This window comes from Hyperolius riggenbachi, chromosome 5, assembly GCF_040937935.1.
Source record: "Hyperolius riggenbachi isolate aHypRig1 chromosome 5, aHypRig1.pri, whole genome shotgun sequence".
In the NCBI taxonomy this organism is placed as follows: Eukaryota; Metazoa; Chordata; class Amphibia; order Anura; family Hyperoliidae; genus Hyperolius; species Hyperolius riggenbachi.
The window spans coordinates 231,693,730-231,713,813 of NC_090650.1; the positions used below are offsets into that span (position 1 = coordinate 231,693,730).

General features: G+C 47.5%; 1 long non-coding RNA gene across 1 annotated transcript in view; it reads right to left on the reverse strand.

Annotated features, from left to right (window-relative positions):
• Positions 1-890: 890 nt before the first annotated feature.
• Positions 891-20,084, reverse strand: part of LOC137517593 (uncharacterized) — a 41,890-nt gene continuing 22,696 nt past the window's right edge. The window contains exons 2-3 of the long non-coding RNA XR_011020584.1: positions 1,119-1,286; positions 891-959 (exon numbers count right to left, since the gene is read on the reverse strand). This is a non-coding gene — a long non-coding RNA (uncharacterized lncRNA). The remainder of the gene's footprint in view (positions 960-1,118; positions 1,287-20,084) is intronic.

Here is a 20,084-nt window from a genome sequence, read left to right on the forward strand (position 1 = left end):
GGTCATAATATTAGACCCTGCAAGGGATGCAGCTGCAGGGTGGCCCAGAAGCCACAGGGGACTAAGGGCACTGAGAGAAAAAAAACTTTCTGCTCTCTGCACAATTGTTTTAATGATTGCATCTGCTCAGCCAGTGATAAGGATTCATACAAAGTTTTGCAGACAAATATTTGTAGACCATCCCTATTCAGTGTTCAGTGGGGTCTTGTGTACAGCACTGCTCTACCTCCAGCCTTTCTACCCCTCCCCAAGAGCTGTGTACTGTAGTGATGCTTGAGGAGCCTGGGCACGGAGAAAAACAGCTTTCTACTCTCTGCACAATTGCTCTAATGACTGCATCTGTCCAGCCACAGATAACAAATCCTACAAAGTTTTGTAAACAACGGTTTGTATTCAGTCCCTATTCAGTGTGCAGCAAGCTCTTGTGCACAGCACCCAGCCTCCAACCTCTCCCAAAGTGCTGTGTACTGTAGTGGTGCTGGAGGAGTCTGTAGAACCAGTTCTCTCCATCAGAGGAGGACAGAGTAAGTGTAATACGAGGCTGAGGCACCCTCCTCTGTTCATTTTCGATATGCATTTTTCTGTATGCGTTTTTGCACACCATGTGTGTCTGTAGGCATGCAAGTTTTATCACAGAAGCTAATGTAATTGATAGAAAAAATATGTGATGTGCTTCACTGCTGTTATTTGGGGAAAAGACATTCAAGTGTGCACTAGCCAAATGAATAACATTGGTTCACAAGTTTACATGTGTAGAAATCGGGGTGAGGGCCCCATTCAAAGTTTTTCAGGGGAGCCCAGTGATTTCTAGCTACACCCCTGCCTCTCAAAATATACTTCATGCAGTATGGGTAATGTTTAAGGAATGTCATGTGAATACATGGATTACCTGGTTGCTTAGTTCAATAGACCAAAGTTTTGTTCCAAATGCATTGGGTTTTTGCATCTTGCAGAAGAACCTGAAACCCAGTAATTACCATATTCAGTAAAATATCTAGACTTTCTTACTAAGAGGCTATACTAGCTGCCACCAGAACTGTCACAGGGCATTACAGTTGCAGAACACAGAATTAAATTAGAAACAAAGTGTAAAATAAACATCTTTTTTTTATAATCACCTCCATAGAATTCCATATGATTCCGTTCTGGCTTTTTGTCAGCTATGGATCCTTTGGATTACATAGCTATTAGGTTCACATCTTGCAAATCCGCTAGGCCCTCATAATCTACTAATGACATAGGTTCCTTTCAGGCTGGTTTCACCCTGGGGCATTGCATTGCACACCCTGTAAAAAAAGGATCACAACAGAGCGGAAAAATTAAAATGTGCATTTAGCATATGATGCAACACATACAGTACATAAAAAGTATGCTTCACTACAGCTGCAAACATGATTTATTGCAATATTACGACAGACTACGCCACACTGCTGCTAACTTGCCAATATGAATGTACCATAGCAATAAAAATGTATAGCATTTGCTAAGTGATTACTGTATATTGTCCAACTTTTTTTTTTATTCGGTTTAGGTGACCTTTAAGGCAAATCCACTTTATTTCATGAATTCCAATAAGTATATATTAATATTACATGACTTTTTGTATTTTATTGTTATTAAAATCTATCCATGGCAATTTGAAGGTAGCTAGGAATTCAGGGAATTCCCTAAACCAGGGAAAAATTAAAACTAAATTAAATACATACTTCAGTAGAGGGAAGCCTCTGAGTAGTTCAGAAGCTTTCTGGTTCACCTTGGGGCCCACACCGCACAAACGCAAGACCCCTCTAAGTATATTGTGTGGAATATGCTTTCATGGCCGTGCTCCTGTTGTGGTATGGGAGAGATCGTTCTGGTCAATAGCTGAAAGCAGCACCTGCACAGCTTTTCCCTTTGTGTATGAGAAACTTTGTGCTGCTGGGCATGCATAAACCACACTTTTGCCTGCGCCTACAGTAATGGGAGGGTGACCATGGAGGTGAAGAGGCTCCCGGGCAGCAGAGGTGGGTTTGTGGAAGATCTAGGAAGCATCTGGAGCATCCTGAGGCCTCCCACTACTTAGGTAAGTATCTAACAGACTTGTTCTCTTTACAGGTTTACTTTAAAGGACAACTAAAGTGAGAAGGATATAGAGGCTGTCATATTTATTTCCTTATAGGCAATACCAGTTGCCTGGTTATCCTGCTGATCATCTTCCTCTAATACTTTCTAATACTTTTAGCCATAGACCCTGAACGAGCATATACAGATCAGGCATTTCTGTCATTATTGTCAGATCGGACCAGATTAGCTGCATGCTTGTTTTTGGTGGTGTTTAGATACCACTTGCAGCCAAAAAGATCTGCAGGGCTGCCAGGCAACTGGTTCTGTTTTAAAGGAAATACATATGGAAGCCTCCATATTTTTCTCACTTCAGTTGTCCTTTAAGCCCAGGAACAAGTCAAAAGGTCAATACCAGAAATCAGATGACTGTCAATTCAGGGGTCAAGCAAACCAGAAATCAGAGACAAGTCTGGGGTCAAACACATATGATTAAACAGCCAGACAGAAAATTAGGGATATGTCAGGAACATGGTTAAAGTATATATCAAGCAGGACTACAAGTCCCAACAGCCTATTGGCCACCCTGGAAACCGTGATAAAATACTCTCCTCCAGCAGCTACTGACACTGTCGGATGAAGTAAGACAGGAATGTGGCCACCTGCACTCACTTAGAAGGATATGAATGTGTGCATGTATGACCTTTAGTGATGCCATGCGAACAAGCATTGTAGAGCTGGCTGGTAGCAGAGCTGAGCTTATCACAGGTACATCAGCGAGGTAAGTTTGTGATAATATGCTAGGTTAAAGAGACTCTGTAACAAAGAAAAAACCCTCTGGGGGATACTTACCTTGGGAGGGTGAAGCCTCAGGGTCCCAATGAGGCTTCCCTGTCATCTGTAGCTTGGGGGAATTCAGCACTTGCTCCCTCAAAACCTCCTCAACAAAGCTGACAAGAGACAGGCAATATGTACCTACCGCAATGCTGCACCGGTGCAGTAACAGCTCTCTGTTTGGGTTAAAGCAGAAATAGAGGTGCCCTATTGTATCCGCTCTACTGTGCGGGCGCAAAGGACTTGTGCCTGCAAAGTAGAGCAGAGACGATTGGGCTCGGGTATTTCCACCTTAGCCTGAACAAAGTGCCGCTACTGGGCCAGATCACAGCAGGTAAATATTTACCTCGCCGCTGTTCGGCAGGTCGCAGCACCGGATTGCCAGGACCGAGGAGGACGGAGGAAGCCTGGTTAGGATCCAGAGGCTTCCCTTGTACACTGGGCGAGGGGTGGGATGAGTGTGTGGGCTAGGCATTAGAAAGAAATTTTAACTTTTGGAACAGGGGTAATAAACTACTGTTAAAAAGTTATTCTTTCAAAAATAGTGCAACAATTTAAAAATAACATTCCTTAACATAAAATTGCAAAATGTTTTTGGATTTTACTATCTACAGTAAATCATATCACTAATAGATGAAGGGCCCTTTCACACTGGCCCGATGCAGCAAATTGCCGCACTGCTACCGCAGCCTAATGTGTCCCTATAGGGAAGTTCATACGCCCCACGTTGCGATAGAAGTGCCTAATCTAACGCTAGAGCAGGACTACCTTACCGTGCGGGATCCGCAGCGACCTGTGTCGGCCTGGAAGTCATGTTATTCTATGGCGATGAAGGCTATTTTAAATAGTTGGAGTTGCGGCATGCATGCGCTGAAGTGTGTTTTTACAATACCATTCCACATACCCGAAGCAGGAAGTGACCACAAGCGCGTCACTTCCTGCTTGGCTGGTGGCCAGACAGGGAACACCTTGGACTAAAGCAATGTTCCCTGAAGGCCTGTTTTTGGTGATACGGGCATGCGGCACCGCAATGCTATCACCAGTTTGCAGTGTGAAACTGGCCTCAAAGAAGCTAACACATTTGTGTACCCGTCAGCCAATCAGGATGCACTGTCATACACCCTTTACCTGCCATACCACATCTAGCAGCCATTAGCATTCAGGTGGGAGGCTTCAGTTGGACGCAAATCGCAAGATTGCGTCGCTAGCAGGACCGCCCCGTGCAGGCATCCCTCCCACAGGGGTCCCTCCCTAACCGCTCACCTGTCCGCCATGTCCTAGAGCTGAAAAAAAAACGTTTAAAAACACACGATTGGTTCGCATGATGGCCAGGGGCCCCGGACCTCTCTCACTGGCCGGGGCCCCAAGGCCAATGCGCGATACCTGGAGGGGAGTGCAGGTGGGCCTGGACCTCTCACACCCAGGCTCTGGACCTCTCACATCCAGAAAACCCACCAACACTGCCTCCATACTGAATGCTAAATTCGACACATGTGAGAGGTCCAGAGCCTGGGTGTGAGAGGTCCAGGCCCACCTGCACTCCCCTCCAGGTATCGCGCATTGGCCTTGGGGCCTCTGCCAGTGAGAGAGGTCCGGGGCCCCTGGCCATCGTGCGAACCAATCGTGTGTTTTTAAACGTTTTTTTTTAGCTCTAGGACATGGCGGACAGGTGAGCGGTTAGGGAGGGACCCCTGTGGGAGGGATGCGTGCACGGGGCGGTCCTGCTAGCGACGCAATCTTGCGATTTGCGTCCAACTGAAGCCTCCCACCTGAATGCTAATGGCTGCTAGATGTGGTATGGCAGGTAAAGGGTGTATGACAGTGCATCCTGATTGGCTGACGAGCACCTGCTGACGACTCAAATGTAGCTGCATGCATGTATTGCTGTGTTCTATTGCTTGTGTGTGTCGAATTTAGCATTCAGTATGGAGGCAGTGTTGGTGGGTTTTCTGGATGTGAGAGGTCCAGAGCCTGGGTGTGAGAGGTCCAGGCCCACCTGCACTCCCCTCCAGGTATCGCGCATTGGCCTTGGGGCCCCGGCCAGTGAGAGAGGTCCGGGGCCCCTGGCCATCGTGCGAACCAATCGTGTGTTTTTAAACGTTTTTTTTCAGCTCTAGGACATGGCGGACAGGTGAGCGGTTAGGGAGGGACCCCTGTGGGAGGGATGCCTGCACGGGGCGGTCCTGCTAGCGATGCAATCTTGCGATTTGCGTCCAACCAAAGCCTCCCACCTGAATGCTAATGGCTGCTAGATGTGGTATGGCAGGTAAAGGGTGTATGACAGTGCATCCTGATTGGCTGACGAGCACCTGCTGACGACTCAAATGTAGCTGTATTGCTGTGTTCTATTGCTTGTGTGTGTCGAATTTAGCATTCAGTATGGAGGCAGTGTTGGTGGGTTTTCTGGATGTGAGAGGTCCAGAGCCTGGGTGTGAGAGGTCCAGGCCCACCTGCACTCCCCTCCAGGTATCGCGCATTGGCCTTGGGGCCCCGGCCAGTGAGAGAGGTCCGGGGCCCCTGGCCATCATGCGAACCAATCGTGTGTTTTTAAACGTTTTTTTTTTCAGCTCTAGGACATGGCGGACAGGTGAGCGGTTAGGGAGGGACCCCTGTGGGAGGGATGCCTGCACGGGGCGGTCCTGCTAGCGACGCAATCTTGCGATTTGCATCCAACTGAAGCCTCCCACCTGAATGCTAATGGCTTGCCAGATGTGGTATGGCAGGTAAAGGGTGTATAACAGTGCATCCTGATTGGCTGACGAGCACCTGCTGAAGACTCAAATGTAGCTGCATGCATGTATTGCTGTGTTCTATTGCTTGTGTGTGTCGAATTTAGCATTCAGTATGGAGGCAGTGTTGGTGGGTTTTCTGGATGTGAGAGGTCCAGAGTCTGGGTGTGAGAGGTCCAGGCCCACCTGCACTCCCCTCCAGGTATCGCGCATTGGCCTTGGGGCCCCGGCCAGTGAGAGAGGTCCGGGGCCCCTGGCCATCGTGCGAACCAATCGTGTGTTTTTAAACGTTTTTTTTTCAGCTCTAGGACATGGCGGACAGGTGAGCGGTTAGGGAGGGACCCCTGTGGGAGGGATGCCTGCACGGGGCAGTCCTGCTAGCGACGCAATCTTGCGATTTGCGTCCAACTGAAGCCTCCCACCTGAATGCTAATGGCTGCTAGATGTGGTATGGCAGGTAAAGGGTGTATGACAGTGCATCCTGATTGGCTGACGAGCACCTGCTGACGACTCAAATGTAGCTGCATGCATGTATTGCTGTGTTCTATTGCTTGTGTGTGTCGAATTTAGCATTCAGTATGGAGGCAGTGTTGGTGGGTTTTCTGGATGTGAGAGGTCCAGAGCCTGGGTGTGAGAGGTCCAGGCCCACCTGCACTCCCCTCCAGGTATCGCGCATTGGCCTTGGGGCCCCGGCCAGTGAGAGGTCCGGGGCCCCTGGCCATCGTGCGAACCAATCATGTGTTTTTAAACATTTGTGTACCCAACAGATAAGGTCAAATTTCCTTCTGTTTTAAGAAGGCAATTACACCAAGCTTTGCTTTTTTAGTAGGAGGGCTTTTTGGTTCCTTTCATCCCCCTATACATTCCTAGTAGTTTGGGTCACCCTAAGCTGCTTGGTTACTCTGTTGTACTCGACCAAGCCCTATTTCATACAGCCTTATCAATCCCTGCCATGTACTGATGAGGACCAAATGTCCGAAACAGGCTGTCTACATGTGGGTTTGGTATGGCTGTGTAAAACTTAAAGCTATAGGCTTGCTATAAACCAGCGGTTCTGGATGCTTGCTTGGCTTAACAAGGGCGGAAAGGGATAATTTGCATATTTAGCAGGTGTGCATTGTGGGTAACCACAAATGTTCATTTATAACTGAATTATTGCAAATTTCCTTCTGTTTTAAGAAGGCAATTACGCCAAGCTTTGCTTTTTTAGTAGGAGGGCTTTTTGGTTCCTTTCATCCCCCTATACATTCCTAGTAGTTTGGGTCACCCTAAGCTGCTTGGTTACTCTAAAAGACACTAGTGGGACCCAAACTGGAGAATGGCGTGTGATGAAGGTAAACCTTGAGGTGCTGCTCCGAAGACCAATGATTGGACATGTATACACTAAAACACAAAGATGAGAGAGCACACACTCAATTGGGATAAGAACGGTGATATTGCTAGTGGAAGAATGAGCTGACCTCAGCCATTGGCTGGTGTTTCTGTACATAAACAGGTCAGCAAGCATCCAGCCAAGTACAACCAGAAAATATGGTAAAGCACTAGCCTGCACTCTCACATATCAGGGCTGGTGCACACCGAGCGGCTTTTTTAGCGTTTCTGGATACGCTTGGTCAATGTATCTCAACGGGGTGGTTCACACCAGAGCGGGAGGCGTTTTGCAGAAACGAATCCTCCCGGGGTGAGGCATTTTTTGGATTGCGGATGCGTTTCTGCCTCAATGTTAAGTATAGGAAAAACGCAAACCGCTCTGAAAAACGCCTGTTCAGAGCGGTTTGCCAGGCGGTTTTGTTACAGAAGCTGTTCAGTAACAGCTTTACTGTAACAATATATGAAATCTACTACACCAAAACCACTACACAAAACCGCAAAACGCTAGCTGAAACAATACAGAAAAAGCGTTTCAAAATCTGCTAGCATTTTGCGGATCTGCTAGTGGGTTTTGGTGTGCACCAGGCCTTAATCCAGAGGAAGATGGAAAACCCTTATAAGGCTTGGGCCAATTAGCTGTAAGGCTAGGTTCACAGTGGAACAGGATAACAGTAACGTAATGCAATGGAAAGAGAAAAGTATTCCTGCGCATTATGGCCGTGTTTGCATCACATACAGGAAAGCATGCAGTCAATGAAAAGTATCCTACACTGTACCTGTTATTGCATGCATTTAGCGGTGACACACTGCACGCAGTGCATTGCCATACTGCAAACCATTATAACACGATGCTACTGCTGCATTGAGAACGTTGCATAGGTGGTGCATTGCAAAGCAGTAAGCCGTGTTACAAAGAAGCCGTTACACTGCACCACAATGCAGCACTGTGAAAGGGACCTTAAAGGGAAAAAAATCCTTCCTGCCAATCACACAAACAATTCCTGGATCAACACTGTCGAGAATTACCCAGTAATTATAGCCATGAATGTCATTCAATAGAAGCATCCAAGTCCTCTTAAAACGCAGATATAGAATTTGCCATAACTACTTCCTGTGGCAATATATTGACTATTTTAACGTCTTACCGTAAATAACCCTTTCCTAAATAGATTGAGGAAACTATTTTCCTTCATGCGCAGATCATGTTCTTTCCCTAATCCTCTGCACAAGCCTAGGGACAAAAAGCTGGTCTGCAAATTTTTTATATTGCCTTCTGATGTATTTGAACATGTTTATGTAATCTCCTCTAAGGCATATTTTCTTCAGTAAGCCCAGTTTATGTAACCTTTCCTGGTAAGTGAGACCTCCTATCACTCTGATCAATTTTGTTGCTCTTCTCTGCACCTGCTCTAAAACTCCAATGACTCACCTGTAATGAATTGCTCATATTCCAGATGTGAGATTTCAACTACTCTAGTGGCACGGTCCAGTCATTCTTGCTGTTTGCGTTGATCTGGCGCCGCTGTAACCTGCTCGCTCAGCTGTTTAGTAGACAGCTGAATGTCATATGCCGGTTAGGAGCCATGTGATCACTGTGAGCCAATCAAAGTGACCATTGCTTCATTTTTAAGAGTGAAAAAGGTCTCTGGATCTTGAGGCGAAGCAGGGCTGATTGGTGCCCACCCACCATGCAGCACCGAAGCTTGCAGCGGCTATAGCAGTAATGCCATAGTCCGCCCCCCCGTGCATGGATAATTCGGGGATCTGGAAATTGCAGGACCCCAAATTACTTCTCCTCCGAGTTGCTATGACTTGGAGGGGGGATAGTATTTAATGGCGCCCAAAATTTGTGCATCAGAAGGTTAAGCCGTCGTTCAGCTTACCCTGCGGCAAAATGACGGGCGCCAATGTGCCATGTACGCCCTTTAGAGGCCAGAGAAGTCTGGTCTGGAAGAGGTTAAAAAATAAAAAAAACATGGGCAGTGTGCGAGACTATTGCCACACAATGTTATATCTGAGCCTGATGCCTTATCAGGTTTGCTTTTATTTAGTCTTGACTTTACTCCTTTCTGCAAATTGTAAATACATTTTATTATTTATTTATTATTTTACTCCCACTCCTATGGCTGAGCCATTAACCACTTGAGGACCACCCCCAGCCGTGGGGTGGTGGCAAGGGCTGGGCCCAAACGACCGCAATACGCCCATTGGTGGTGGCAGGCGTGGTTATGCGGCGATCGCGTCATTCGTGACGCGATCAGCCGCTGGCGACAGGCTCCGCCCCCTCGCGCTGTAACCCGCCGGGTGTTCGGAAGCGCCTGCGGGTTACTAGCTGCCCGATCGCCGCTACAAAGTGTATAATACACTTTGTAATGTATACAAAGTGTATTATACAGGCTGCCTTCTGCCCTGGTGGTCCCAGTGATCGAGGGACCAACAGGGCAGGCTGCAGCCACCCTATGTCGCACCCAATCACACTGATCTCCCCCCCCCCTTCCCTCTGATCGCCCACAGCACCCCTCAGACCCCAACCAGACCCATGTTCATACCCAATCACCCCCCTAATCACCCCCTGTCACTATCTGTCAGCGCTATTTTTTTTATTAGGTCCCTAACTGCACCCTGGGGGCTCCTGATCACCCCCCCCCCACACACACACTCTCAGATCCTCCCCAGACCCCCCCGTGTATTGTATACATCTATTCTCCCCACTAATCACCCATCAATCACCTCCTGTCACTAACACTGCCCCCTGGGGGCTCCTGATCACCCCCCCACACTCGCAGATCCTCCACAGACCCCCCCCCCCCCGTGTACTGTATACATCTATTCTCCCCACTAATCACCTGTCAATCACCCCCTGTCACTAACACTACCCCCGGGGGCTCCTGATCACCCCCCCCCCACACTCTCAGATCCTCCCCCCCCCCCTGTGTACTGTATACATCTATCCTCCCCTGTAATCACTTGTCAATCACCCCCTGTTACTGCTACCCATCAGATCAGACCCCTATCTGCCCCTAGGGCTCCCAATCACCCGCCCACAACCTCAGAACGCCCTCAGACCCCAGCCCTGATCACCTCGCCAGTGCATTGCTTGCATCTATTCCCCCTTCTAATCACACCTTGAGACACCCATCAATCACCTCCTGTCACCCCCTAGCACACCTACCCATCAGATCAGGCCCTAATTTGCCCCGTGTGGGCTCCTGCTCACTCGGCCAAACCCTCAGATCCCCCTCAGACCCCCTTCCGATCACCTCCCCAGTACACGGATTGCATCTATTTTCCCCTCTAATCACCCCCTGAAACACCCATCAATCACCTTCTGTCACCCCCCCTAGCACTCCTATCCATCAGATCAGGCCCAATAGAACCTGTTATCTAAGAGGCCACCCTGCTTATGACCGGTTCCACAAAATTCACCCCCTCATAGACCACCTGTCATCAAAATTTGCAGATGCTTATACCCCTGAACAGTCATTTTGAGGAATTTGGTTTCCAGAATACTCCTCAGGGTTTTGGGCCCCTAAAATGCCAGGGCAGTATAGGAACCCCACACGTGACCCCCTTTTAGAAAAAAAGACACCCCAAGGTATTCCGTTAGGTGTATGACAAATTCATAGAAGATTTTACTTTTTGTCAAAAGTTAGCAGAAATTGATTTTTATTGTTTTTTTTTTCACAAAGTGTCACTTTCCACTAACTTGTGACAAAAAATAAAATCTTCTATGAACTCACCATACACCTAACAGAATACCTTGGGGTGTCGTCTTTCTAAAATGGGGTCACTTGTGGGGTTCCTATACTGCCCTGGCATTTTAAGGGCCCTAAACTGTGAGGAGTAGTATACCAAATGCCTCAAAATGACCTGTGAATAGGACGTTGGGCCCCTTAGCGCACCTAGGCTGCAAAAAAGTGTCACACATGTGGTATCGCCGTACTCAGGAGAAGTAGTATAATGTGTTTTGGGGTGTATTTTTACACATACCCATGCTGGGTGGGAGAAATTTCTCTGTAATTGACAATGTTTGATTATTTTTTACACACAATTGTCCATTTACAGAGATATTTCTCCCACCCAGCATGGGTATGTGTAAAAATACACCCCAAAACACATTTTACTACTTCTCCTGAGTACGGTGATACCACATGTGTGACACTTTTTTGCAGCCTAGGTGCGCTAAGGGGCCCAACGTCCTATTCACAGTTAATTTTGAGGCATATGGTATCTAGACTACTCATCACGGTTTAGGGCCCCTAAAATGCCAGGGCAGTATAGGAACCCCACAAGTGACCCCATTTTAGAAAGAAGACACCCCAAGGTATTCCGTTAGTAGTATGGTGAGTTTATAGAAGTTTTTATTTTTTTGTCACAAGTTAGTGGAAAATGACACTTTGTGAAAAAAAAATCAATTTCCACTAACTTGTGACAAAAAATAAAATTTTCTATGAACTCACTATACTCCTAACGGAATACCTTGGGATGTCTTCTTTTTAAAATGGGCTCATTTGTGGGGTTCCTATACTGCCCTGACATTTTAGGGGCCCTGAACCGTGAGGAGTAGTCTCGAAACCAAATGGCTCAAAATGACCCGTGAAATCATAAAGGTACTCATTGGACTTTGGGCCCCTTAGCGCAGTTAGGGTGCAAAAAAGTGCCACACATGTGGTATCGCCGTACTCAGGAGAAGTAGTATAATCTGTTTTGTGGTGTATTTTTACACATACCCATGCTGGGTGGGAGAAATCTCTCTGTAAATAGACAATTGTGTGTACAAAAAAAAATCAAAAAATTGTATTTACAGAGATATTTCTCCCACCCAGCATAGGTATATGTAAAAATACACCACAAAACACATTATACTACTTCTCCTGAGTACGGCGGTACCACATGTGTGGCACTTTTTTGCACCCTAACTGCGCTAAGGGGCCCAAAGTCCAACGAGTACCTTTATGATTTCACAGGTCATTTTGAGCCATTTGGTTTCAAGACTGCTCCTCACGGTTTAGGGCCCCTAAAATGCCAGGGCAGTATAGGAACCCCACAAATGACCCCATTTTAGAAAGAAGACACCCCAAGGTATTCCACATGTGTGGCACTTTTTTGCAGCCTAACTGCGCTAAGGGGCCCAAAGTCCAATGAGCACCTTTAGGCTTTACAGGGGTGCTTACAATTTAGCACCCCCAAAATGCCAGGACAGTCAACACACCCCACAAATGACCCCATTTTGAAAAGTAGACACTTCAAGGTATTCAGAGAGGGGCATGGTGAGTCCATGGCAGATTTCATTTTTTTGTCACAAGTTAGCAGAAATGGAAACTTTTTTTGGTCTCAAAGTGTCATTTTCCACTAACTTGTGACAAAAAATAAAATCTTCAATGAACTCACCATGCCTCTCAGTAAATACTTTGGGATGTCTTCTTTCCAAAATTGGGTCATTTGGGGGGTATTTATACTATCCTGGAATTTTAGCACCTCATGAAAGATGACAGGTGCTCAGAAAAGTCAGAGATGCTTCAAAATGGGAAAACTTTTTGCACCATAGTTTGTAAACGCTATAACTTTTACCCAAACCAATAAATATACACTGAATGGTTGTTGTTTTATCAAAGACATGTAGCACAATAAATTTGGACAAAATGTATACAGAAGTTTTACTTTATTTGGAAATTGTCAGCACAGAAAGTGAAAAAAATAATTTTTTTGACAAAATTCATGTCTTTTTTGATGAATATAATAAAAACAAAAAATCGCAGCAGCAATCAAATAACACCGAAAGAAAGCTGTATTATTGACAAAAAAGGAGGGAAAATTCATTTAGGTAGTAGGTTGTATGACCGAGCAATAAACCGTGAAAGCTGCAGTGGTCTGAATGGAAAAAAAGACTCTGGTCCTTAAAGTGAATGTGTACCGCTTTAAAAACAAAAAAGTCAGATACTCACCTAAGGAGAGGGAAGGCTCGGTCCTAATGAGCCTTCCTTCTCCTCTCCTAGTGCCCGGTCCCGCGCAGGGTCCCCCGTAGCAGTATTCGACCAGTTCGGTCAAATACTGCCACTTCCGCTGCCGAAGGGATGTTTCGGAAGCCTTTGGGAGCACTCGGTCCTCTATGACGCAATCGTGCGTGCGTAGTATGGAGCGGCCCGTCTTCGGAAGCCCGAGTGCTCCCGAAGACCTCCGAAGTCCCTGCGGCGGCGGACACGAACGAGGGCACCAGGAGAGGAGAGGGAAGGCTCATTAGGACCTAGCCTTCCCTCTCCTTAGGTGAGTATCTGACTTTATTTTTACAGCGGTACCCATTGGCTTTAAGAGGCGAAAAGACTGTGGTCCTCAAGTGGTTAACTAGTATACCCTGTACTTTGCACATGATGGCTTAGACCATCTTGGTGGCTGGATAGTGTACTGGTTAAGGGCTCGGCCTTTGATATTTAATATATGTATTTATGCTAAGTCTGAGACTACTGTATATATTCGTGTGTATATAGGGGTTTGAAGATGTGTGTGTGTGTGTGTGTATATATATATATATATATATATATATATATATATATATATATATATATATATATATATATATATATATATATATGTGTATATATGGATTATACTGCATGTTTACAAATAAGTCCACTAAGGAGAAGAAAATTAATGTCTAAAAACACTTTTCGTTTTCTCTGTATTAAGATGTTAGTATACTAAGGAGTCTCTCTCTGCTATGGAGGCACTGTTATTTGGCCTGAGGAAGTGGGCTCAGACCCGTGAAACGCGTTGCCTGTGCTATTAATACAATCTTTTTGCTTCATCAAAGATTTTCGTTATTTGAGATAAGCCACCTCAAAATATTTTGTCAAATTTTAAACTGCTTTTAAGTGCTTTTATAAACCACCAGGGCGCCTCTTTCAACCAACCACTGCCTTTGACATGGGAGACCAGGGTTCGAATCCTGGCTAGGTCAAGTACCTATTCAGTAAGGAGTTCAAGGCAAGACTCCCTAACACTTTAGGGTGGCCTCCTGAGCGCGTCCCAGTGGCTGCAGCTCTTGAGCGCTTTGAGTCCGACAGGAGAAAAGCGCTATACAAATGTTCAGATTATTATTATTATTATCTTACCACTACCTTTATAGATAATCTCTTAACAGGTATCCCTTGCTGACACACTACCTATGGGTATAGAACTACAGGGACTATCCAGAGGTTCAAGACTCAGACAACAGCTCCCCGACTGAGTGGGATGTAAGCTCACATGCTAGCTTGCTAGAAACAAAGAACTAAAATACAACACTTTTTTTTTCTCTGGAAGATTTTTTTCAATGAAGTGCTTTAGTAAAGCATAAAGTAATTAGACTGACTAGTAGTGTTGGGCGAACAGTGTTCGCCACTGTTCGGGTTCTGCAGAACATCACCCTGTTCGGGTGATGTTCGAGTTCGGCCGAACACCTGACGGTGCTCGGCCAAACCGTTCGGCCATATGGCCGAACTAAGAGCGCATGGCCGAACGTTCCCCGAACGTTCGGCTAGCGCTGTGATTGGCCGAACGGGTCACGTGGTTCGGACCCGAACGCGCTCTGATTGGCCGAACTGTCACGTGGTTCGGGTAAATAAATACCCGAACCACGTCATATCTCCGCCATTTGTCTGTGGGTTTAGCTTTGGGTAGGCAGGCAGGGTAGTTCGCGCTCCAGCCACGCTAGCCAGGGTCCCCCCTGTCATTGTGTCACTGCTGGGAACAGTAGTACACCGCTTGCTCAGCCACACTATATAGCATTCTGTTTACTGCCACTCTGTGTACCTCGCTCAGCCACACTATATAGCATTCTGTTTACTGCCACTCTGTGTCTGCTGGGAATAGTAGTACACCGCTTGCTCAGCCACACTATATAGCATTCTGTTTACTGCCACTCTGTGTACCTCGCTCAGCCACACTATATAGCATTCTGTTTACTGCCACTCTGTGTCTGCTGGGAATAGTGGTACACCGCTCGCTCAGCCACACTATATAGCATTCTGTTCACTGTTCTGTGTCTGCTGGGAATAGTGGTACACCGCTCGCTCAGCCACACTATATAGCATTCTGTTTACTGTTCTGTGTCTGCTGGGAATAGTGGTACACCGCTCGCTCATCCACACTATATAGCATTCTGTTCACTGTTCTGTGTCTGCTGGGAATAGTGGTACACCGCTCGCTCAGCCACACTATATAGCATTCTGTTCACTGTTCTGTGTCTGCTGGGAATAGTGGTACACCGCTCGCTCAGCCACACTATATAGCATTCTGTTCACTGTTCTGTGTCTGCTGGGAATAGTGGTACACCGCTCGCTCAGCCACACTATATAGCATTCTGTTTACTGTTCTGTGTCTGCTGGGAATAGTGGTACACCGCTCGCTCAGCCACACTATATAGCATTCTGTTTACTGTTCTGTGTCTGCTGGGAATAGTGGTACACCGCTCGCTCAGCCACACTATATAGCATTCTGTTTACTGTTCTGTGTCTGCTGGGAACAGTAGTACACCGCTCGCTCAGCCAGAGTATATAGCATTGTGTTTACTGCCACTCTGTGTACACCGCTCAGCCAGACTATATACCATTGTTTACTGACACTCTGTGTACACCGCTCAGCCAGACTATATACCATTGTTTACTGACACTCTGTGTACACCGCTCAGCCAGACTATATACCATTGTTTACTGCCACTCTGATTCTGCTGGGAACAGTAGTACACCGCTCGCTCAGCCAGACTATATACCATTGTTTACTGACACTCTGTGTACACCGCTCAGCCAGACTATATACCATTGTTTACTGCCACTCTGATTCTGCTGGGAACAGTAGTACACCGCTCGCTCAGCCAGACTATATACCATTGTTTACTGACACTATATAGCAGACTATATAGCATTGTGTGTACACCGCTCAGCCAGACTATATACCATTGTTTACTGACACTCTGTGTACACCGCTCAGCCAGACTATATACCATTGTTTACTGCCACTCTGATTCTGCTGGGAACAGTAGTACACCGCTCGCTCAGCCAGACTATATACCATTGTTTACTGACACTCTGTGTACACCGCTCAGCCAGACTATATACCATTGTTTACTGCCACTCTGATTCTGCTGGGAACAGTAGTACACCGCTCGCTCAGCCAGACTATATAGCATTGTGTTTACTGCCACTCTGTGTACACCGCTCAGCCACACTATATAGCATTCTGTTTACTGTTCTGTGTCTGCTGGGAACAGTAGTACACCGCTCGCTCAGCCAGAGTATATAGCATTGTGTTTACTGCCACTCTGTGTACACCGCTCAGCCAGACTATATACCATTGTTTACTGACACTCTGTGTACACCGCTCAGCCAGACTATATACCATTGTTTACTGACACTCTGTGTACACCGCTCAGCCAGACTATATACCATTGTTTACTGCCACTCTGATTCTGCTGGGAACAGTAGTACACCGCTCGCTCAGCCAGACTATATACCATTGTTTACTGACACTCTGTGTACACCGCTCAGCCAGACTATATACCATTGTTTACTGCCACTCTGATTCTGCTGGGAACAGTAGTACACCGCTCGCTCAGCCAGACTATATACCATTGTTTACTGACACTATATAGCAGACTATATAGCATTGTGTGTACACCGCTCAGCCAGACTATATACCATTGTTTACTGACACTCTGTGTACACCGCTCAGCCAGACTATATACCATTGTTTACTGCCACTCTGATTCTGCTGGGAACAGTAGTACACCGCTCGCTCAGCCAGACTATATACCATTGTTTACTGACACTCTGTGTACACCGCTCAGCCAGACTATATACCATTGTTTACTGCCACTCTGATTCTGCTGGGAACAGTAGTACACCGCTCGCTCAGCCAGACTATATAGCATTGTGTTTACTGCCACTCTGTGTACACCGCTCAGCCACACTATATAGCATTGCGTACTCTGCCAGTCAGTGTGTATATTGCTGGGATCAGTAATACTCCACTCACCGTCAACCACTATATGAGCTCAACATGAGTTCCCCAGAGACCTCCGCTGTGAGCAGCACTCCCAACAACAGCAACAGCCAACGCCCCACGCAAGCTATAACATCCACCCCAGCAGCCAGTGGTCAGCAGCAGCCCTCCCCGGAGGAGAACGTTGTGTCCATCAGTCCGTCGCCAGAGCGATTAATGAGGGCTGCCATTGAGGAGATGATGGGGCCTGATGTGGAGGAGGAGGTCTGGCTCAGGCCAGCATCCCAAGTTAATGTTGAGGACGATGAGGGGTCTGTGTCTGGGGATGTTGGGGTGGCAGAGGTGGTGGGTGGGTCAGACTCAGGAGAAGAGTTGTATGATGAGGATGATGATCGGGACCATCTGTATGTGCCTCAGAGTCCGACCCCGGAAAACATGTTGTATCGTGTGTTTAGGTACTAAAATCTGCGTTCCCTCCCAGTAGTGTTGGGCGAACAGTGTTTGCCACTGTTCGGGTTCTGCAGAACATCACCCTGTTCGGGGTGACTATATAGCAGACTATATAGCATTGTGTTTAATGCCACTCTGTGTACACGGCTCAGCCACACTATATAGCATTGTGTTTACTTCCACTCTGTGTCTGCTGGGAACAGTAGTACACCGCTCACCCGCCACTGTATAGCATTGTGCTCTGTGTCACTGCTGACAATAGTGGTACACCGCTTACCCACCACTGTATAGCATTTCTGTACTGCCACTGTACTGCTGCCAGTCAGCGTGTACTTTAAGGATAAGTGAAATGAGGAAGAAATCCGGTGAAAGAGGGAGGGGCAAGGGAAGAGGTGTTTCCCCTGACGGTTCACGTACAGGCCACAGGGGAGCACCCAAGAAAACCCACTCAATACTGCCCATGTTGTCCAGGACAACAACCCTCACAGATCCAAAAGAACAGGACCAGATAATTACTTGGATGACCTCTCAAGCGTCCAGCAGTGGGTTAAGCAGCACCAGCACATCACGCACGAGGTCCGAGTCCTCAGCCAGTTAAAGTCTGGGCTTTCTTTGAAGACTGCACTGAGGATGTTACCATGGCGATTTGCAAGGTGTGCAAGACCCGCCTGAGCAGGGGGAAAAGTATTAACAACCTCTCCACCACCAGCATGAGCCGCCACATTCTATCCAAACATCCCACTCTGTGGGCAAACGCGGCAGGACAGGGTACCACCAGCAACACTGCCTCCCTTGGGTTCACCAGACTCACCACCAGACCCGCCTCAGCAGCAGCAGTAGCCCAGCCATTGCGTGGTTCACAACATTCACAAACATCAGACGATGCTGACACTGTCACTTTCCGGACTAGTGCTCTTGAGGTCTCCCAGTGTTCATCAAACACAACAACCAACAGCCCTTCGGTGTGCAGCGCTACGGTTGAGTTGTCTGTCTCTGAGATGTTTGAGCACAAGAGGAAATTGCCAGCAAATGACCCCCGGGCCGTGGCAGTAACAGCCAGCCAGCATAGCCAAGCTTCTGGCCTGCGAAATGCTGCCATATCGAGTGGTGGAGACAAACAGCTTCAAGGGCATGATGTCAGTGGCCATCCCACGTTACGTGGTTCCCAGCCGCTACCACTTTGCGCGCTCTGCAGTGCCTGAGTTGCATGAGCACGTGGTCAGCTAAATAACCCGAAGCTTGAAGAATGCCGTTGCCTGCAAGGTTCACCTCACCACTGACACCTGGACGAGTGCGTTCGGCCAGGGTCGATACATCTCCCTTACCGCGCACTGGGTGAACCTTGTGGAGCCTGGCAGCGATTCCTCACCTGCTACGGCGCGGGTGTTGCCCACGCCGCAAACAGCTGGATAACAACAGCAGCACCTACCTCTCTGACTCCTTCTCCTCCAACGCATCTCAAAGCTGTACCTCATCCGGAAATGCTAACCCAGCACCAGCAGCAGTAGGATCGTGGAAGCAGTGCAGCACAGCTGTTGGCATGCGTCAGCAAGCGTTGCTGAAGCTGATCTGCCTTGGGGATAAGCAGCACACAGGGGAGGAAATTTGGAGGGGAATAAAGGAACAGACGGATTTGTGGCTGGCACCGCTGGACCTGAAACCGGGCATGAAGCTAGACACCTGGCACGAACTGGCAATGTACGCAATAGAGGTGCTGGCTTGCCCGGCAGCCAGCGTTATGTCGGAACGCTGTTTCAGTGCTGCCGGAGGCATCATCACAGATCGGCGTATCCGCCTCTCCACAGAAAATGCAGACCGTCTGACTCAAATTAAAATGAATCAATCCTGGATTGGAAACGACTACGCAACACTCCTGGACCCCAACCAAGTAACATGACCGATGAACATCTGGGATGGTTTAGCGTTTCCGGTCCCTGTTTATTGAACCTCTCATCTGTATTACATTTATGACTGCATGGCGGCAAAAAGCATTGCTGCTATATCCGCACGCTTTTTGTCCTCATGCAAGGCCTGGGTTGTTGTGTCTCACAAAGCGTGGCCTTCTCCTCCTGCGCCTCCTCCTGTTCCATCACGTGTGCTGCTGCTGCTGCTGCTGGGTTACCGTTGCCGGTCCCTGTTTATGGAACCTCTTATCTTTATTACATTTATGACTACATGGCGGTACAAAGCATGCTATCCGCACGCTTTTTGTCCTCATGCAAGGCCTGGGTTGTTGTGTCTCACAAAGCGTGGCCTTCTCCTCCTGCGCCTCCTCCTGTTCCATCACGTGTGCTGCTGCTGCTGCTGGGTTAGCGTTGCCGCGTGGTCCCTGTTTATTGAACCTCTTATCTTTATTACATTTATGACTACATGGCGGTACAAAGCATGCTATCCGCACGCTTTTTGTCCTCATGCAAGGCCTGGGTTGTTGTGTCTCACAAAGCGTGGCCTTCTCCTCCTGCGCCTCCTCCTGTTCCATCACGTGTGCTGCTGCTGCTGCTGCTGCTGGGTTAGCGTTGCCGCGTGGTCCCTGTTTATTGAACCTCTTATCTTTATTACATTTATGACTACATGGCGGTACAAAGCATGCTATCCGCACGCTTTTTGTCCTCATGCAAGGCCTGGGTTGTTGTGTCTCACAAAGCGTGGCCTTCTCCTCCTGCGCCTCCTCCTGTTCCATCACGT